General features: G+C 40.8%; 1 protein-coding gene across 23 annotated transcripts in view; it reads right to left on the bottom strand.

Annotated features, from left to right (window-relative positions):
• TENM3 (teneurin transmembrane protein 3) overlaps positions 1 to 18621 on the bottom strand; it is a 2294790-nt gene that overhangs the window by 242633 nt on the left and 2033536 nt on the right. The window lies entirely within an intron of this gene.

The raw sequence follows: 18621 nt of genomic DNA, 5'->3' as shown, positions 1-18621 counted from the left end.
TATGACAGAAGGATATATAAAAACTAACCTTCCTTTCATTTATAATTACCTCTACATTTGTAATGTTGTGACTACTCAATTTGGAAGATTTCATAGTCTAACAAAATGACCTTTTACATACAGAGAGAATTGTTCTATAAAACAAAATAGCAATCATGCGCGGAAAAAACCCTGCAAAATTTGTATTCAAATTAAGAATGGAGAAAAGAAAGACTAATTCAATTTTCAGAAGCAGAACTAGGGATACTAGTTCAGCTAAAAAATTAATGTAGAATATTTTCACAAAAAGAATAGATTTCAATCCTCTATAATATAATAAATTATCAACTCTTTAGTAGCATATTTTTCTGGCTTAGACAAGATATTTCATACTTATGAATTCTAATGATCGAGATAATTCTACAAATTACTTTGTTGCATTCTACTATGCATAGTCAAGTATGTAATGCAATAAACTATGCCTGAATGGTCTGTTTACCCCACAGCAAGTTACAAGGAAAACTCTTTCCCCTTAAAGGACTTGTCTCTTTGAAATGCACAAATTGGCTAGAAGCCAAGAGAAGCTGGTGCTTAAGCAACCAAGACTGAGCAGTGCCTGTGTGCATTTCAATCTCAGCCAACCGCAGTAAATGTTATTGGAGTTTTTGTGCTGTAAAATTGCTGCTTTCATGCCCACTGCATCTGACAATAGGAATCCTTGGGTCTAGTATGAGGGAGGGAGGCTCATGTGCCTTCTAGTCAGATCTCTGAATTCCTTAAAAATAGGGTTACTACTTCAGTGTGCTCTTAATGGGTTAGCAACAGCGAGATTCGTGTCAATTCTGCATAGAGACAGAGAAAGATATTAAATGGAGAAGCTTTTTTTTAGTATGAGGTAGAGAACAACAGAGACATTATTCTTTAAGTATAACCTTGCAGCTTTTATATGCAAAGAGCAAGGTGATGAATACTGGACTAATGGCTTTAAAGTCTTTAGATAGATAACTTGAAAGTTGGCAAACCAACTTTAAAAATATTCTCTTCTTAAGACTGCATCAAAATCAGCAGCATGATTCTTTTTCTTTTTCACTGAAACTGACAAATCTTTACATTTTTATATGCTAAAATATTAACACACATCATCTTTTACATTTATATTTCTTGCTCTTGCATGCAAATGGGATTAATTTGCTACAGGTATAAATGGGCAGTGCTATCTTTGGCACAGCATCAATTACCACCACCAGAAAATTTAGCCCAATATTTTCCCTCAAACACACCTGTAGGCTGAAATATTGGCCAAAGATACACAGTAAAAAAAAAAATAGATAATAGATTTGCTTTTTCCAAATGCACTAATTTATGCTTTTTGCAGAACTGCCTTTTCCATCATTGTAGATTAAGAAATGTGGCTATAGTTGTGACCTCATGCTGTGAAACTAATGTACTCAGAAAACAGCTCCCATTGAAATTAATGATAGTTTTGGATTTACAAGGAATGCAGCACTGGGCCTTAAGTAGCAAAAAAGTTAAACCGCATCACAGGCCAAATTCTGTTCAGTGATAAGTGTTCACAACTTCAATTGTCTTCAAAGGCATCCTACAGGCACCTCCACAGTGAATGGGATTGACTAGTCATGGCAGTAAGAAATATGCCAGCTATTGTGCTATTACCACAAATCTTGAGATGTTTGATTTTTTCTTAAAGCCCCCGCTCCTAGTTGTTATGTGATTACATGAGACTCACTTTGCATTAAAAAAAACCAAGTTTCTAGCCCTTGTGACTGCAGAAAAAAAATACATAAAAAAACATGATCTGAGCACCTACTAAAGGCTCAGAAACAAAAGGCAAATATAAAGAACCAAACATGTATTCTTTTATTAAAATCTCATTATATTTGAGCCATCTGAATGATTTTGGGAAGAAGGCAGCAGACTCACAATTTCTAAACATTTACAGTTGGAAATATTAAATAAGTATTATACCAGATAGTAAACTATTTGTCTAATCATGACTTTTGGCTGTTGCAAGTTATAACTATTTTATTAAATGACAAAATGCAGTACAAGTTACATTTAAAGCCTCAATATTGTCTTACTAAATAACATAGTTGGGAAAAGCTATGAAAATGTTTACACCAATTCGAGAACAGAGTTAGCATACTAGACCCCATTTCCAAAAGAAAATGGTAAACAAAAATTTAGCTATTATTTTGTGCGGCCCTTGAGTCTTATGATCTCACACAGCTTATGCTCAGCTGAAACAAAGCTACCCTTTATATACCTCAATGTAAGATCTAGGGATGTTAAATATCATGTAACTGAATAGTCGATTAACCTCATGAATTACTGGTTTCTCGACTATTCTATAGTCCCAGGGGTGGGGCTGGCAGCCAGTGGTCTCCAGCCCCACTCCCGAGGAGCCCCCTGCCACTCTGCGCTGCTTCCTCTGTATCAGAGGCAGCAATTCAGGATTCCACGCAGGAGCTGGTCTGTGAGGGGAGCCAGTTTAAAAACTAATTCAACTCAGGGACCAGCTGCTTGTTGCTCCATGCTGCTGCCTCTGATACAGTGCAGGGTGGCAACAGCCCCGTCCAGCGGTGGAGCTGAGCTCCCAGACCCAGCGTTAACTGGAACTGAGCCGGGCTGCCTTTCTGCTTGGCTCCTAATCTACATTAAATGCATAGCCACAGCAGGTGGAAGGTCCTGGATCTGGCCTGGCCCAGGCTGCTGACCAGCCTGGTAAAAATTTCCTGGCGGGGGGAGGAAATGCAGTAGTGTGTAGCATTAACCAATAATCTTTTGCTTATTGGTTAATTGATTAATCGACTACACTATTACATCCCTAGTGAGATCAGGAATCAGACAATTGACAGGGGCAGGATTAAGTAGCAGTTGCATCAACTGGCTCTAGCTTTATGAACTTATAATAAAAATTTAAACCATAATGTACATATTTGATTATTTTTCTCTCCTCTCAAACTCTGTTCGGCATTTACTTTCCTCTACTATAAACTTGTTGGAACAGGTATTTTCTCAGACTTCCTACTGCACAGTGAAGCCTGAATCCTGATTGGGGCCTTCAGACACTGCAATTATGCAAATATTGAACAACAATCACATTATCCTTTATGTGGCAATAAGGAATTTCATCTTTGTAATACAGCCTACAAGCCATGCATGTGTTGGCACAGGCAAAGGGAAAATGGATGTATGTATGTCATATAATGTTCATATAGCCAAACTGCTCAGGCACAAGTTTCTTGATCTTAATCCATCTGACATTTGGAGGCAATTCTATCCTGTGGAAAAGAATTTATTTATTAGAGTAGACATCATTTCTACTGAAGAATCAATTATATCCTCAGATTCCCTTACTGTGCATGATTTCTTTAAATGTGATACAGTGTGGGGGGCGGTCTCTGTATCAGATTATATCCAAAGTGTGTTACACTTTTGGCAGGTTGTCCCATCTGGCAAGCATTCCAATATATGAAGTACAATTAGTCGTTTTAAATCCCCCAATTCATGAGTAGGTCAAAATTCTCCTGGAAAGATATTTTGCAGTTAGTGACACAGGAGGTGTGGGGGAGACTGTTCTTTGAAAGCTGTGAAGACCACAATCAGAGAAAAATAATTAGTTTTGGCTCCTCTATTAAACAACAAAGATTGAGATTTATAAAAATTCTTGAAAGGCACATACGAGTTACAGAAATCGCATATTAGAACTAATTGCCCACCACTTTGCAAAATTTGATTTTGGGAAGGCATTGGGAGATGGAAGAATTTTAATTTGCTGTTGGCAAAAAGACTGAATGTTTAATTAAAGTGAACACATGTACATTTTGGAAGTTAGGAGAACAATGCCAACAGAATTTTGGCACAGCAACCAAAAGAAAAAAGAATAAAAGAATGGACTAATCATATTGAATATCAAAAAGGGATATAAAATAAATTGACAAGTATTCAGAAACATTTGTTACATTTTAAAAGCCACTCCATTTTCCCCAAATAAGCGGAACAGAAAAAAATAGTTAATCCAGAGCTAAAAATACTGACCTTACTGCATTGTCTTATTTTGTATGGATGAGAAGAAATGCCTCCATAGCTACTGAGGAAGTGCTGCAAGCACTGCTACACAGTGACTGAAACATAACAAACCTCTGGGTCCAGATGAATTCAGCATGCATTTTTACAAAATATTCCTGTCAAGAATGAACGTGTACCACATTCACTAAGAGCTTGTCACATCTCTCTCTTTTGGATTAACATATATACAGTAGGAATATTAGATTATTTATCTCTCTAAATATTGCCACATGTGCCTGGGAATGCTTGGTTTCGGTTGGGGAAAGTAGCTGGAGAATGGTTTGACAGTTAGGAGGAGAGACTGGGTTATGGAGGGCTTATTCTGGCAAGAACAAGAAGATGTAGACAGCTTCAGATGGTTAGGTTGCAATATAAATCATAAGCTTCAATAAGTTTAGTTTACAAAACAGGTGAGCCCTGACTTTCCAAATGCTTTAGTAGTTTAGCTCTTGATCTCAGTCATGATCAGTCTATATTAGGTTTTAAAAAGTGCAAGCTTTGTTAATAATTTAAGCAATTCTTTAAGGAAACAAAATCAGTTTTCCCCTTTTAAAGAGATTGCCAAAAATTAAAACAAGGACACGTTTACCCTTGCAGTGGCAAGATAACTTGTTCATCAGAAATATTATTGTAAGAGAATGAATTTTGGTTTTTACTTGTGGCTCTCTCTTTGATTGTGTTAGTTTTGACATAGGCAGTCTAAAATGATGCTTCTGTGTAGAAAATGAAGTCAGGTGTCTTTACTGTATTATTTTCCCTACTTTTGGTATACATATATTTTGTTCATTTTCACTCCAGCTTCATTCTAGTTTTCTATTTGCAAACCTCTGGAACAATTGTGACTTGTGTTAGGAACATTTTCCCTAGAAGTTTACAGGATGAAAAATGATTACAAGCTAAACTTCTTAGTCCGGTGCCCTCTGGGCCTGTCTGGTCTCCCACCAGAGAATTTGCTGAACCACAAGAAGTCAACAGCAGCATTACCAACACTTTCACTGCTTACTGGAATCTCACAAGACATTTAGGGGTAAATTAGAGGTAAATAATAGAACACTGAGAGCCAAGACTGGTTGCTGTAAACAAACTTTATGAGACCTTGGGAAACTTGGCTACACCCATGATAAGCGAACATCTGGCTAACTAAAATCATGGCAGATCACAAATGTGGCCAGATCAGAATGTTCTGGACTGAAGAAGTTCAACCGCTACTTAGTGATCCCACACTGTATTATTGCCACTGCATGTGGATTAATTACTTTGTAACTGCGAGAAGACGACTTTCTATGCCAGGGGTGACCAACCTGTGGCTCTTGAGCCACATGTGGCTCTTTGCTCACAGAAATGCAGCTCTCAGGGTTACGGCTCGTTCGGAGCCGCATGCCAGCTTTGTGCACATGCCCCAGTTCCTGGAGGGAAAAGTGTGTGGCTGTGGCGGTGGCAGCTCCAGTGAGACCCAGGCATTTGGTTAGAATGGGAGGGGCCTAAGGGTGCCTGGCTCTGAGGGAAGAGGAGGGCATTGGATTAGAGTGGGGGGAGCTGGGGAGGTCTGGGGGATGGGGAGGGCATTGGGTTGGGGAGGCTGGGGGTGCCTGGTTCTGGGGGAGGGATGTGTGGCTCTTTGCACTACTATCCACAGCTCTTTTGGCTCTTCGTGTCTAACTGGTTGGCCACCCCTGTTCTATGCTATATTGCAATTATAGTTGTTTAGAATTCCTCCTCTCTCAATGTATTTAAAAAGCTGCAAACAAGATCTGAGCACATCCTAAAGGCACAGAATCTAAAGGTAAATATAAAGAAACCAACATCTTATATTATTAAAATCTCATGGCATATGAGCAAACTGCATGTTTTGGGGAAAGGAGGCAGACTCAGTTTCTGAACACTTGAAGTTGGAAATGCTGAATTGGCAATATATAATACTGCATATGCAGTTAGTCTGTTTCACTGTTATAACACTCTGAAATAATAATCAAGGTGATAAAATACCTGGCCATGTATACCTCATTTGGAAAATTTATACACAGCGATGCAAAAGACCAACTAAAGTTATCTAGTCCATCCCTTCTCAGCCAATGCAGCATTGTTCCCAACAGTACATTTCTGGGTTTTGTTGTTTTTCTAGTTTAAAATGTTGTAAGCAACAGAGGTTCTATCAGTCCCTTTGGGAGACTATTACGCATCCTAATGGAATCACTGTCAGACATGTCTTCTGCTATTCAGCCTAAATTCCCCCTTCCTTAGTTTTATCCTATTACTACTAATTACATTCCTAGGTATGGTACTAAATCATCTCTCTCCCATCTTTTAAAAATGTGTCTATCTTTGTCCCCACTTAATCCATGCTTAGCCTACGAATACAGTAATACAGTTTAGCTCTTTCAATCTTTTCCCATAAGCCAGTCCCTCTACTTTCCTGATTATTTTTCTCATGCTTTTCTGAATACTCTTCAATTTGCCAGTAAGGCCTTGTCTACATGTCAAGTTACCACACAAATCAGAGTGTGAATCTATGGCACATCATTTGCTGTGCAGTAATATCCTGTGTGGACACATTCAAGTGCATTGAAAGGCTACATCTACATTTAAGGCAGCAGGCAGAATACAGGCATGGCACATGTAGCAACAAGCTGTATTGAAAGGTGGGCTATAGCCATACCTGTGATAGCAGCAGACAGCTACAAGGCACAGCGAAAGGCTCTAGAAGCAGAGAGGAATGCTTACAGCAGTAAGGGAAGGGTGTTGAAGGCTCACCGCACTACATCAAAACCAGCACTGCTTGGAACTGTAAACAGCCATGTAGGGTACCTACCCTGGAGGATCAGGCACATGGGCAAACTACTGTACTTGCCTAAGCCATGTTTCACCATCTATTCTAAACTGCTATTTCTGCCTGCGTTAGTTGTGGATGCAATTTCTTTCCTCTACATGCTGCCAAGCATAGACACAGTCAAGATCCCGGGGTGTAGTTTAGCTCACTAAGTTTTCTATTCTGGAGTAGTCTTCTTCACTCTCTTGTCCAATCATTAATGGTGATGTTAAATAAAACTAGTTCAATAAGTGATCCCTGTGATGTTCTCCTCTAAATATGATACATTACCTTTTAGTTTATGGTCTCAGAGCTGGTTTTCAATCCACATGACCATTTTTTGGACTCAGTTAATTTGAATTAATATTTTAAGTAAGATATTCTAAGACACAATATGAGGTGTGAAAGCAAAATAAAGTTGTGTTCTGTCAGAGGGATGACGTCCTCATTTATCAAGGGAAGTTGCATCCCCCTTTTTTAAGTCAAGGCATAATTTTTCAAGTAGGTCAAGAGCACATGGGTTTTCCATGCATTCTGGTGAAGTATAAAGTACTTTCCTAGAACAGTGAGAAAAATGGGAGAGAAAATCACATATAATTAACCCGAATGCAAATACTGCCCTCGGTTAAGTTCTCTCCCCTTTCTTATTCTCTAGCTCCTTTTGTTTCCTACTTATCACATTTATGCTTTGCTTTTCTCCCATAATTCTCTATTCTGATTTTTCATCCCCCATAACCAGAATTTGTCTTATTTTTGCCCACACAGCATGTGGATGCCTGACCCACTCAAAGGGTACATCTAGACTACATGGCTCAGTCAACAGAGCCATGTAGATTAGTTTACTCGACAAAGGGAAATGAAGCTGTGATTTAAATAATCTCTGCTTCATTTCAATCAAAATGGCCGCCACGCTGTGCCAACCAGCTGTTTGTTGGCACAGCGCGGCAGTCTAGATGGGGATCTGCCGACCCCAGAACCCTTTGTCGGCAGATCCTGTAAGCCTCGTTTCACGAGGCATAAAGGATCTGACGACAAAGCGTTCTGGGGTCGGCAGATCCCCATCTAGACTGCCGCGCTGTGCCAACAAACAGCTGGTTGGCACAGCGCGGTGGCCATTTTGATTGAAATGAAGCGGAGATTATTTAAATCGCAGCTTCATTTCCCTTTGTTGTCCTTCCTCATGTACATGGCTCCGTGAACGGAGCCATGTAGTCTAGACACACCGCGTGTGTTAGCATAGCACCTCTTGGTGTAAGCTGAGGCTTCCTGTGGATAACTGCTAAAAGGAAGCCTGCAGAGTACAAGGAGAGAGTTGGAATTGGGAGTGACTTAAAGGAGCTAAGAGTATGACTGAAATTACTACAGATGGATTTGCACATAGGAATAAATAATGGACATACCGGGTCAGACCAAACGTCTATCCAGCTCAGTAGCCTGGCCCAGAGGAAATGAACAAATCAGGCAATCATCAAGTGATCCATCACCTGTTTCCCATGCCCAGTTTTTGTTTTTCTTCATTTAAATCATTACTTTGGGGTGCGGGTAGGGTTTGGGATGAGCCGTTCAGTATGCAGACTGCTCTGGGAAGGGAGAACTACCCCAGCCTTCTCTCACCACAGCAAACCGGGGCCAGGTGAGAAGCACCTCTCCATGGCTGCTGCAGCTCCAGCGGGCATAGCTGAGGGAGGGATGAATGTCCTCTGGCTGAGGTAGAACCAGGTTTGCGTGGCCCCTGCACTCCCCAGCCAGAGTAAGGAGTGCAGTAAACAGTGCCCTTTCCCCCACGGGAAACAACTAGCAACGTTCCCATATGAACTGCAGAGGTGGGAGGTTTGGGGCTGGGGCAGACCTGGAGTAGGGCGGGGCTGGGCTGAGCACACCCTCAGCCAGTTCCTTTCACCTGCCTGGTCACTCTGTCTCTTTTCTGTGCAGTTTTATGAGAAGCAATTCCATTCCAGGCACATCCATTTTTCTGGAAGAACCAAACCCTTACTTTGCTTTAAGTTATGATAAGAAGCAGCTATATACAGGTTGTGCCTCCTTAAAGTAGGATTCTCTGGTCTGGCAACATCTTGAGTCCAAGAGTAGGGAGCTTTGGGGCTGGGGACTCAGGCAACACAACACCAATGGCTCAAACAGTGCGGGGAGACCTGCAGTGCGGTTGGGAGCCCTGCAGCAAAGGGCTCTGGCAGCCTGAGAAGCCCCAAAGCAGGGAGCTCTGGCAGCATGAAGAGCTCCAGTGGCATCGTCAGGAGCACAGCAGGGACTCAGGCAGCGCAGGGAGCTCCGCAGCATGGCTATAAGCCCTGTGGCAGGAGGCTCAGGTGGTGTGGTGAGTGCCATGGCAAGGGGTCCAGCAGCACAGCTGGTAGACCCAGGGATGAGGGGTCCAGCCAGGGCTGGCAGCACAGCTGGCTAAAGTCAGTGGGGTCTGGCTGGGCCAGAAATGGAGCCAGCAGGAACCTTGGAGGCCAGTGATGGGGGACCTCCCCAGGTCCTGCAAAATTCCCTTGTTCGGGACTGGCCACATCCCAAGGGTGCTGGACCATGGAAGTCCAAACTGTATCAAATGTGGTGGTCCCAGTTCTTACTGTTTAGGAGAAGTTCTTGAACAAACAGGTTGACAGACACACTCCCTCACAGACAAACTCTCTCAAATATATAGCAGGTAAACATTTGCTTCAAATCTTGCTATCAGCTGATAAAATGCATTTTGGCAAATCATTTGGGATATGAGCCATCAAACTTGGAGAACTATATCTCCTTAATCTGCTACTAAAGTGATACAACCAAGATTCAAGTTTTTTATGTAAAATAGTTGTTACATTATTTGCTTTGTGTGATCTGTTTTAAAATGAGGGGAAAACCCACAAGCAATGTTAAAGAACCTCCTTTCTCATGTGTGTGTCTGTTCATCGTCTCATTTTAAACTTTTCCCTCTTCTTCTTGACAGATATGTCCAGAATTTCTCTGTTTCTCATGGACTAGAAGTTCTGTTCTTCTAAAAATAATTATTTAAAGGAAGAGTTTTATGGTGTTCTAAAGAAGAACTGTTTTTAAACATAACAGAAAGTTGCTTGTTTAACAGTAGAACAGAGTCAATGAAGTGAGCTGAGCTATGGATGAGTAAAACAACAGAAGTTGGAATTAAATTGAGGAAATAAGGGTCATTATCAGAAGTGATTGGCATAAAAGTTGCATCCTTCCTGAAATTTACATCTATCATCATGCCCCTTTTATAGGAAAAAAGTAAACTTAGCAGAATAGGTCTTCAACAGTGTTAAAATCTTAGCTGATCTGGAGTTCTGAAACTATAAGCAACCCCACAGTGGCAAAATATCTTTTCTACCACAGGTGAACACAGGATGAAATGGAACTCTGAAACTAAAACACTATTTAAATCAACTGTAAGACTGATTTAAATAATATATTTTAGTAACATTTTCCATCTCTTTTTTTTAACCTAATTTCCTAAATAAAATCTAATTCCCACTGGTTGATAATACAGTCTAATCAAGGCCAAATAGGAAGCTTAATCCATTACTGAACATTTAATCAGACTCTCTATCTTTTGAATTGCTATGTTAGTTAAATTAAATTGGACAAAAAACATTAAAACCAACAGTATGTTTTCAGTAAAAATAAATAAAAGTATTTTACTTTCAATGGTATGTATACATTTAAATATAACTGAATGCAATCAAATAATAAAAGCCTATTCATTCACCACCTTTCATCCCAAATGCTTTTGTAGACAGTATACATTTAGGGATAAACTCACCCACATACGGAATGTGGCAGCTGTTCTGCACCAACAACATTACATAACAGAGGGTTTTCTCTTTTTTTTGTGAGCATGTGCGAGTTTAGAGGAAGTGTAGTGAAGAATAAATTCACCCAGCTGAAAGTAGAAGGGGTATATTAATTAAAAAGAATGGATTATTCAGATTGGAATGTGTCTAGAAGGTAAAGTTGATATGTGGCTAAAAACATGGATGCTGCCAGTAAGAATCGCTATCAGGACTGGATCTTAACCGTTCCAAACCTAGTATACTGTCTGTAAAAGTTATAAAAAGGACCTGAACCAATTAATGGGTTGAATCTATTATACATAACAATTAGTTGACTGAATGGGTAAATCCCCACTATAACTTGTTTTGTAGCTGTAAGAAGAATATTTTCTTAATTTGGATTAATAACTTAAAACATGAGAAATCAAGGGAAAACAAAGAAACCACTACAGCTACTTTTCTTTCTCTAAGCACTTGACAAATAGGTGACAAATTAATGTATCCTATTCTGACAATAGTAGGCTCTGAGATTCTCCAATTGATGCTGTGTGTGAAAGGACACTAATTAATAGGCTCATTTTTTTCCTCCCTCAAAAATTCCCAAAGGATAAACATTAAGAAAAGTAAACAAAGTACTTGCAAATCAAGATAAATATAAAAATGGATTATATTCTCATTAAAAAGTTTAACATTTTTCAGTTTTGCCACTTCATAGTTTGAGATCAGATAAATTACTATTTACTGCTTGTATTCCGTGTGTGTCAAGGATAATTGAAATAAAATTCACTGGATCAATCTGTTCAAGGGTGAGGGACAGAAAAGTCTTCCTCCTTGTCCCCAAGCCCTGCTAAATTGGGTAACCATTTTTAGTTGACCTATTACACACAGGAGTGGATCTAAGGAGGTCTGTGCATAGAAGCAATGAGACGGCATGGAGTGGGGTGGGGGCAAAGAGTTGAGCAGGTAGAATGGCCTCTTTAGTTAGCTATACGTCTAAAGAGACTGGATCAGATCCTCTAAAATCTTTCAAGGTTCATCTAAGAACATGCTATGGCGCCTAAACTTTAGGCTCTATGATCCTTTATTGATCTTTTACGTAGGCCTGCTGGGAGGCCAGACAACTTTATTTTGGCCTCCCATCTCTCAAAGAAGAAATATTAATTTAACTTTAGAACCAACAGGACTTCAATATATGCATGAAGTTAAGCACAAATTTAAATGTGCTTTGCTGACCAGGAATGGTTTGTTGAATTGGGGCCTCCCGTATTTTGAACATGCCCTTAGCAATTTAATTTCTTCTGTTCTTTCCTTTCAATTTTTTACCATATGCAAATTTCATCTGAATACTATTTAACCTTCTCCTCCTGCTTATGGTCTACGAACAAGACTTGTATTTTAGACTAATGCCTGCAGTTCCCCATTACGCTCCTTTCCTGGACTCAACACATTGCGGTTTTTAATTTTCCTTTGTTTTCTCCTTGAGTCAATTTTTAATCTTTGTAACGCATACATAAGACAACTAGAATTAATAGCTTAAATACTATGTAGTACTTTGCAGTGCACGTACCATGAATTCTACTATCATGACAGCTGCATAGTTGCTACGTGCAGGACAAATCACATTGATTCTATGTCCATTTTTTCTCCATTTGTTGTTAACTGTAAGTGTTGAATGTTCACAGACCTTGTCATCGCTCGTAAATTAAAACCTAAGTTTTAAATGTGTCTATTTTTTTATTTTCTTAAACTATAATCAATTCAACATTTGAAAACCCAAATTCAACTGTTTTCCCTTCAGGGGATATGTAAACATAGGAGGAAAAGAATTAAATTTTGGACTGCCGGCCACAGCTTTCCTTTTAAAAGTACTTTGAAGATACTAAGCTATTCCATAACAGCTCTACTACAAAGCAAAGAATAGTCTTTGCTAAATCTAGAAGGTAGTGTCCGTCCTGACTAATGTGGCTGTATGCTGGGGAGATCAGCAAGAAACTAGGGGGGTAGAAATCTTTCATCACAAAAGTAGATAGCAACAACTGAGCGACTCAACATTAGAGCAGTCACCCTTTGCTACTGCACTCCCCTTTGGTGGGTGGAGGAAGGATTGATGGTTTGCTTAGCTCTTTCATTGTTAAGGCTGCAGATACGTCACAGCATTGTTTTGTAATCAAAAATCACCAGAACAGTCATGAGTCATGTAGTGAATGCTCTGTAATTTTTGAGAAAAATGCTTTGGCCAATGACTACCTGCAGCAGCCCCCTTTGCCCTCGCACCACAGCTCTAATCTGGTGAGGAAGGGACACCCTGGAAGGGGTGGGGAGTAGGGATGTGACAGGTTAACTGGTGAGCATCACCTGTAAAGGTGATGCTTACTGATTCCATTTACTCAATAGGGGCAGTTCTCCACCTGCTGTGTGGAAAGGAAGTTGCTCCAGCCATGAGGAGCCCACTGTAGACAGGGGCTGCTCTGGTGTCTGAAGCAGCCTCTGTCCATGGTGGGCCCAGGCACCCCACAGGCAAGAGCTTCTCTGGCTGGACTGGAGCATCCCCGCCCTCCACTCACTTCCTCTTTAATCAGTTAACTGAGTAAACAATATTCTAAACCAGTTAACCAATTAAATGGGATTTTACATCCCCAGGGAGGAGGGAAAGGCACAGAACAATCCCTCCCCACATTCATGTTGGGCATGGGAATTTCCTGTGTTCCACACGGCTACCTGCTAAGGGTGTTGTTATGTAGCACACAGAGCAAAGCACAATTCAAGTTTGGTTATGCTGCCCCTCTGTCATGAAACCTGGGGCAGGAATCTAGCAAGTGGCACTGAAACCTTGTTAGTCAGGTTACAATGTTTGCTGGGCCAAGTCTCATGGTACACAGGAGCCACTGCTGCAGGGTGAGTACAGGATGGGCTTGTGTTCCAACACCTTCCTCCACAGGCCCTGCTTTCTGCATCAGGTCAGTGAGGCAGTTCACTGAGATCCTTCCCATGTGGTAAACCATGGACACACAAAGAAGTCACAGAGAAAATGAGTAGCCTGCATTTTTCTGCACTGAGAGAAATCTGCAGCCCTACTCATTTTTGTACCGGGTTATGTTTTGCTGCATTGGCATGTCAGGCAATGTCCTGCAGACATGAAAGTGAGTGAGTAAAAAAACCTTCTCAGAATACCCTGTTGCCTGGACAAGACATCACAATCTTTTCACATTTTTGTGCCCTTTAGAGCCCTTTATACTAAGTAAGTCTCTTTTCCCCTGGACAGAAGCCAAATATCATTTTCCCATACAGCAAATAAATTCACTAAGAAGTTGGACAGTTTACTTCATTTAGAGCTAACATCTGAACTCAGAGCCAAGTGACTAGTTATTTTGGATTTTGTTCTAATGACTGGGCAGACAAATTTTCTCAAATGGTAAACTCAACTGTAAAAAAGGATGTAAAAGTTCATAAAATGTTACAATAACTGATCGTGACAAATATTGATAGGGAAAGATATGAAAAGGAAACAAAGTAAATTAACCTAAACTAAAAGACTTACTGATACAGTTCAAGGACTATACTGAAATAATGCTTGGTTAAAAGCAGAAGATATGGAACTAGAAATTAATGAACCAAAATTGATGTATTAGATATTAGACCTAATTGGTAGAAAACACAATGACGGGATGAACTGTATGATCTGTCATTCACCTCATTTGGTCCTTCAAGAAAGAGGCTTTGGGGAGAAGAATACAAAAGAATTGACAGAAGAACAAATGGAGGTTATTGGTGTGAGTGTCACCATCATAGTTACTACATCTTGCTTCATTTCCTGGGATCCCAGGCCTTTGTCATGATGACTTAGAGATGTCCTGACCAGACCAGGCCAAGAGAGGAATCTAAATGTCATTAACCACCCTTATCAGCTCCAGTAGAATCCCATATACCACATGAGATGGAATGAGATTAGATTTACAGCAGCAGCTCATAGAATCATAGGACTGGAAGGGTCATCTAGTCCTGTGTGCCACACTCATGGAGGGACCAAGCACTATCTAGATCATCGCTGACAGGTGTTTGAATAACCTGCTCTTAAAAATCTCCTGTGATGGAAATTCCACAACCTCCTTAGGCAATTTATTCCAGTGCTTAACCAGCCTAATGGCAGGTTTTTCCTACTATCCAACCTAAACTGCCATTGACGCAATTTAAGCCCATTGCTTCTTGTCCTATCCTCAGAAGGTAAGGAGAACAATTTTTCACTCTCCTCCTCCTAACAACCTTTTACGTATTTGAAAGTTTTTATTGTATTCCCCCTTAATCTTCTATTCTCCAGACTAAACAAACCCAGTTGTTTCAATCTTCCGTCATAGGTATATGTTTTCTAGAACTTAAATCATTTTTGTTGCTCTTCTGTGGACTTTTTCCAAAGTGTCCACATCTTTCCAGAAACCTGGCACCCGAAACTGGAGAAAATATTTCAGTTGAGGCCAATCATCACAGTAGAGTGGAAAAATTACTTCTCATGTCTTGCTTACAACATTCTTCCTAATACATCTCAGAATGATGTTTGCTTTTATTGCGACAACCTTATTCTGTTGACTCATATTTAGCTTGTGATCCTTCCTAGGCAGTCATTTCTCATTTTATACCCATGTAACTGACTAATCCTTCCTAAGTGAAGTATTTTGCACTTGTCCTTACTGAATTTTATCCTATTTACTTTAGGCCATTTCTCCAGTTTGTCTATATCATTTTGATTTATAATCCTATCTGCCAAAGCACTAGCAACTCCTCCCAGCTTGGAATCACCTTCAAACTTTGTAAATGTACTCTCTTTGTAAATTCATGCAAGACAGTATCAAAAGCCTTACTGAAGTCAAGCTTTATAGCATATGTCATGCTCCCCTACCCCTCCCAACGAGGCTTGTTACCCTGTCAGAGAAAGTTTTCAGGTTGATTTGACATGATTTATTCTTGACAAATCCACACTGGCTGTTACTTATCACCTTATTATCTTCTAGGTGTGTGCAAATTGATTGCCAAATTATTTGCTCCATTGTCTTTTTGGGCACTGAAGTGAAGCTCATTGGTCTGAATTTCCTGGCTTGTCCTTATTTCCCCCTTTATAGATAGGCACTTTATTCACCCTTTACTAGTCCTCTGGAATTTCTCTCTTCTTCCATGAGTTTTTGAAGATAATCAATAATGACTCTGATATCTCCTCAACCATCTCCTTGAGTATTCTAGGAAGTATTTCATCAGGCTCTCCTGACTTGAAGACATCTGACTGGTCTAAGTTATTTTTAACTTGTTTTTTGCCTACTTTATCTTCTGATCCTACCTCATTTTCACTGGCATTCACTATTTTAGGCATCCAATTGCTACTACTCTCCTTTTTAGTGAAAAACAAAAACATCATTTTGCACTTCTGTAATTTCTGCTATTGCTTCTCCCTCCCCATTAAGTAACTGGCCTACTCTGTCCTTTGTCTTCCTCTTGCATCTACTGTATCTTCAGGTAACTTCTTTTCCCCCAAAAAAGGACAGTTATGTCCAGCTTTGATACCACCTAAGGGATTGTCAAAACAATGCATTTTTCCTTCTAGAACGATCTTCAGTTAAAGGGAAAGGGAATACAAAATGTTGTTAAAATGAAAGCTTTACTTCAGTGGTCCCCAATGCGGTGCCTGCGGGCGCCATGGCGCCCGCCAGGGAATTCGTGTGCACCCGCCAACAACCTGGGCCGGCCCTGCCCCCAGCACTCGGGCGGCCCCAGCCCTGGGGCACATGCAGGCGCTCGGGCACGCGGTGCTCAAGTGGCGCCGGTGCCGGCCCCAGGCGCGCGGCTCGGGCGGCAGCACCGGCCCCGGGCCCACAGCACAAGGCACTCGGGCGGCCCCAGCCCTAGGGCACACGCTGGCACCGGGTGCAAGGGCATCCCAGTCCCCTGGCGTGCCCCTGGACGCGCGGCCCCGCCCCCGGGCGCCCGGCACGTGAGTGGCCCCACCTCCCAGACACCCAGGAGCCTCTAAAGATTGGGGACCACTGCTTTACTTAGTCCTTTACCTTTCAAATGCTTTAACTGTTTTTCTTTCTTTTCTGTACCTTTAATTAAAAAAGGTTAAAAGGCCGTTAAATGGTATATTTGCCATGGTACTAAGCAGGCTGAGATCTCTGTATAGCAAACCCTGAATCCTGTTTAACAATAATTAACTTTGCACAGGATTGAATTATGTTAACATTTTAGGCCCTGAAGCCCAATTCATATAGCAATTCCTAAACTTCTGGTTGGTCAATTTGAGATAGTTTTAAAGGGACTAATTTTCAGAAAGCATTTAGTTTCTAGATTCTGAAAAATCAGACCTCTCTAAAATGTCTCAAGTTGAGCACCCAAAATTACTGTTACTTTTGAAAATCTTTATCCAAGTCACTAATATAGCACTTCTAGATCTTATCTACTCAGGCACAGGGCCTTTTCAAGTGAAGGTACAAGATCTATATGCTTGGCTATCCTGTCTCTAACCAATTACTGCTCTAAACATTATACCAGAAGTTCTCAAACTTTTTCTTTCTGAGGCCCATGCTATAAAAACTCAACTGTTCACTTGTGTCACAACAATGATTTTTCTGACCCTAAAAGTAAGGGGAGCAAGCAAGGCAAATGCCTGTGGTCCCATGCCACAGAAACCCCTGCAAAGGTACATTGCTGAGGTTGCGGCTTTAGCCTGAGGTTGCAGGGCTCATGTCCCCAAGCTTCAGCTTTCTGCTTTGGGCCCCAGAAAGTGCAATGCTGATGCTGCTTGATGGACTATCTGCTTTTGGCTCCCCAGGGGGTGCTGGAGCCTTGGCTGGGAACCACTGCACTTCAGCACAATTCCTTCAGAACCTGGAACAGAACTTAGTATCTCTGCTCTGTAAGGGTACATCTACACCAGTGCTTCCTGACCTTTTTTTTTTTTTTATAAAGTACCCCCTTTAAAAAAATTGTAAGTACCCCCAATACCTACAATTTTCAGACACACATTTTTTTCTACTATTGCAACACATTTGTTTAAACAATTTAATCGTAGCCTGGCTGGCGATTAAATATTTGGGTGTAAAAAGTACAAAAATAATAAAGCACTGTAAAACTTAGAACAAAAGTTCAGTTTTCTCCAAGTTTCAGTTATGTTGATGTATCTCCTCAGACTTCTCTTGAGTACCCCTGAGGGTACTCGTACCACTGGTTGAGAAACACTGGTCTGCACAGCAGGGCTAAAGTGGAATTAAGCTATGCAACTTCAGCTACGTCAATTGCATAGCAGAAGTAGAAATAGCTTCATTTGGCTTCTAGCGCTGCTTACACAGCAGGAAGTTGAGGAAAGAGCATTCTTCCTTCAACTTCCCTTACTCCTCGTGAAATGAGGATTACCATGAACTGGGGTAAGAAGTCCTCCAGCTCAACTTTATTTCGAAATAAAGGCGTGTAGCGTAGATACGCACTATGTTATTCTGAAATAACGCTGCTGTGTAGACATAGCCTGACATTCTACTGCAGTTTAGCAGATAGATTTATAACCAACTGTTAAACATGTGTGAAGTCCCCCTCTAGCCCACAAAGAGAACACCAGTTATTCTTTGAGCTCAAATGGTCAAAGTCAAGCTGAGTCACTATAGGTTTGGGCAGGGCTCGCCAAGCTGTGGCAAGCCCCGCTTGTCAGCTGCGCGGTTCAGCATGCTGCGCATGCGCAGACCATGCTGCGGCGCCATGTTGGGCTATAATCTACTCTAATTGTCGAGCCCTGGGTTTGGGTATCAAGCCCTCGTTGTGCATGATAAATTTGTTTTTTCCATTTTGCTGATTTTAACAATTGGTTTAATTCATATGATAAAAGAATCCTTAATACTCAGTTTTATAGCTTAAATCTACTATTTGCTGTTTATTATGGCCTGATGAACAATCAAGTACAAGTGCCATTTTGGTCACTTGTCACAT

This window comes from Pelodiscus sinensis, chromosome 5 (genome assembly GCF_049634645.1).
Source record: "Pelodiscus sinensis isolate JC-2024 chromosome 5, ASM4963464v1, whole genome shotgun sequence".
Taxonomy (NCBI): Eukaryota; Metazoa; Chordata; order Testudines; family Trionychidae; genus Pelodiscus; species Pelodiscus sinensis.
This window is presented reverse-complemented; position numbering and strand designations above follow the sequence as displayed.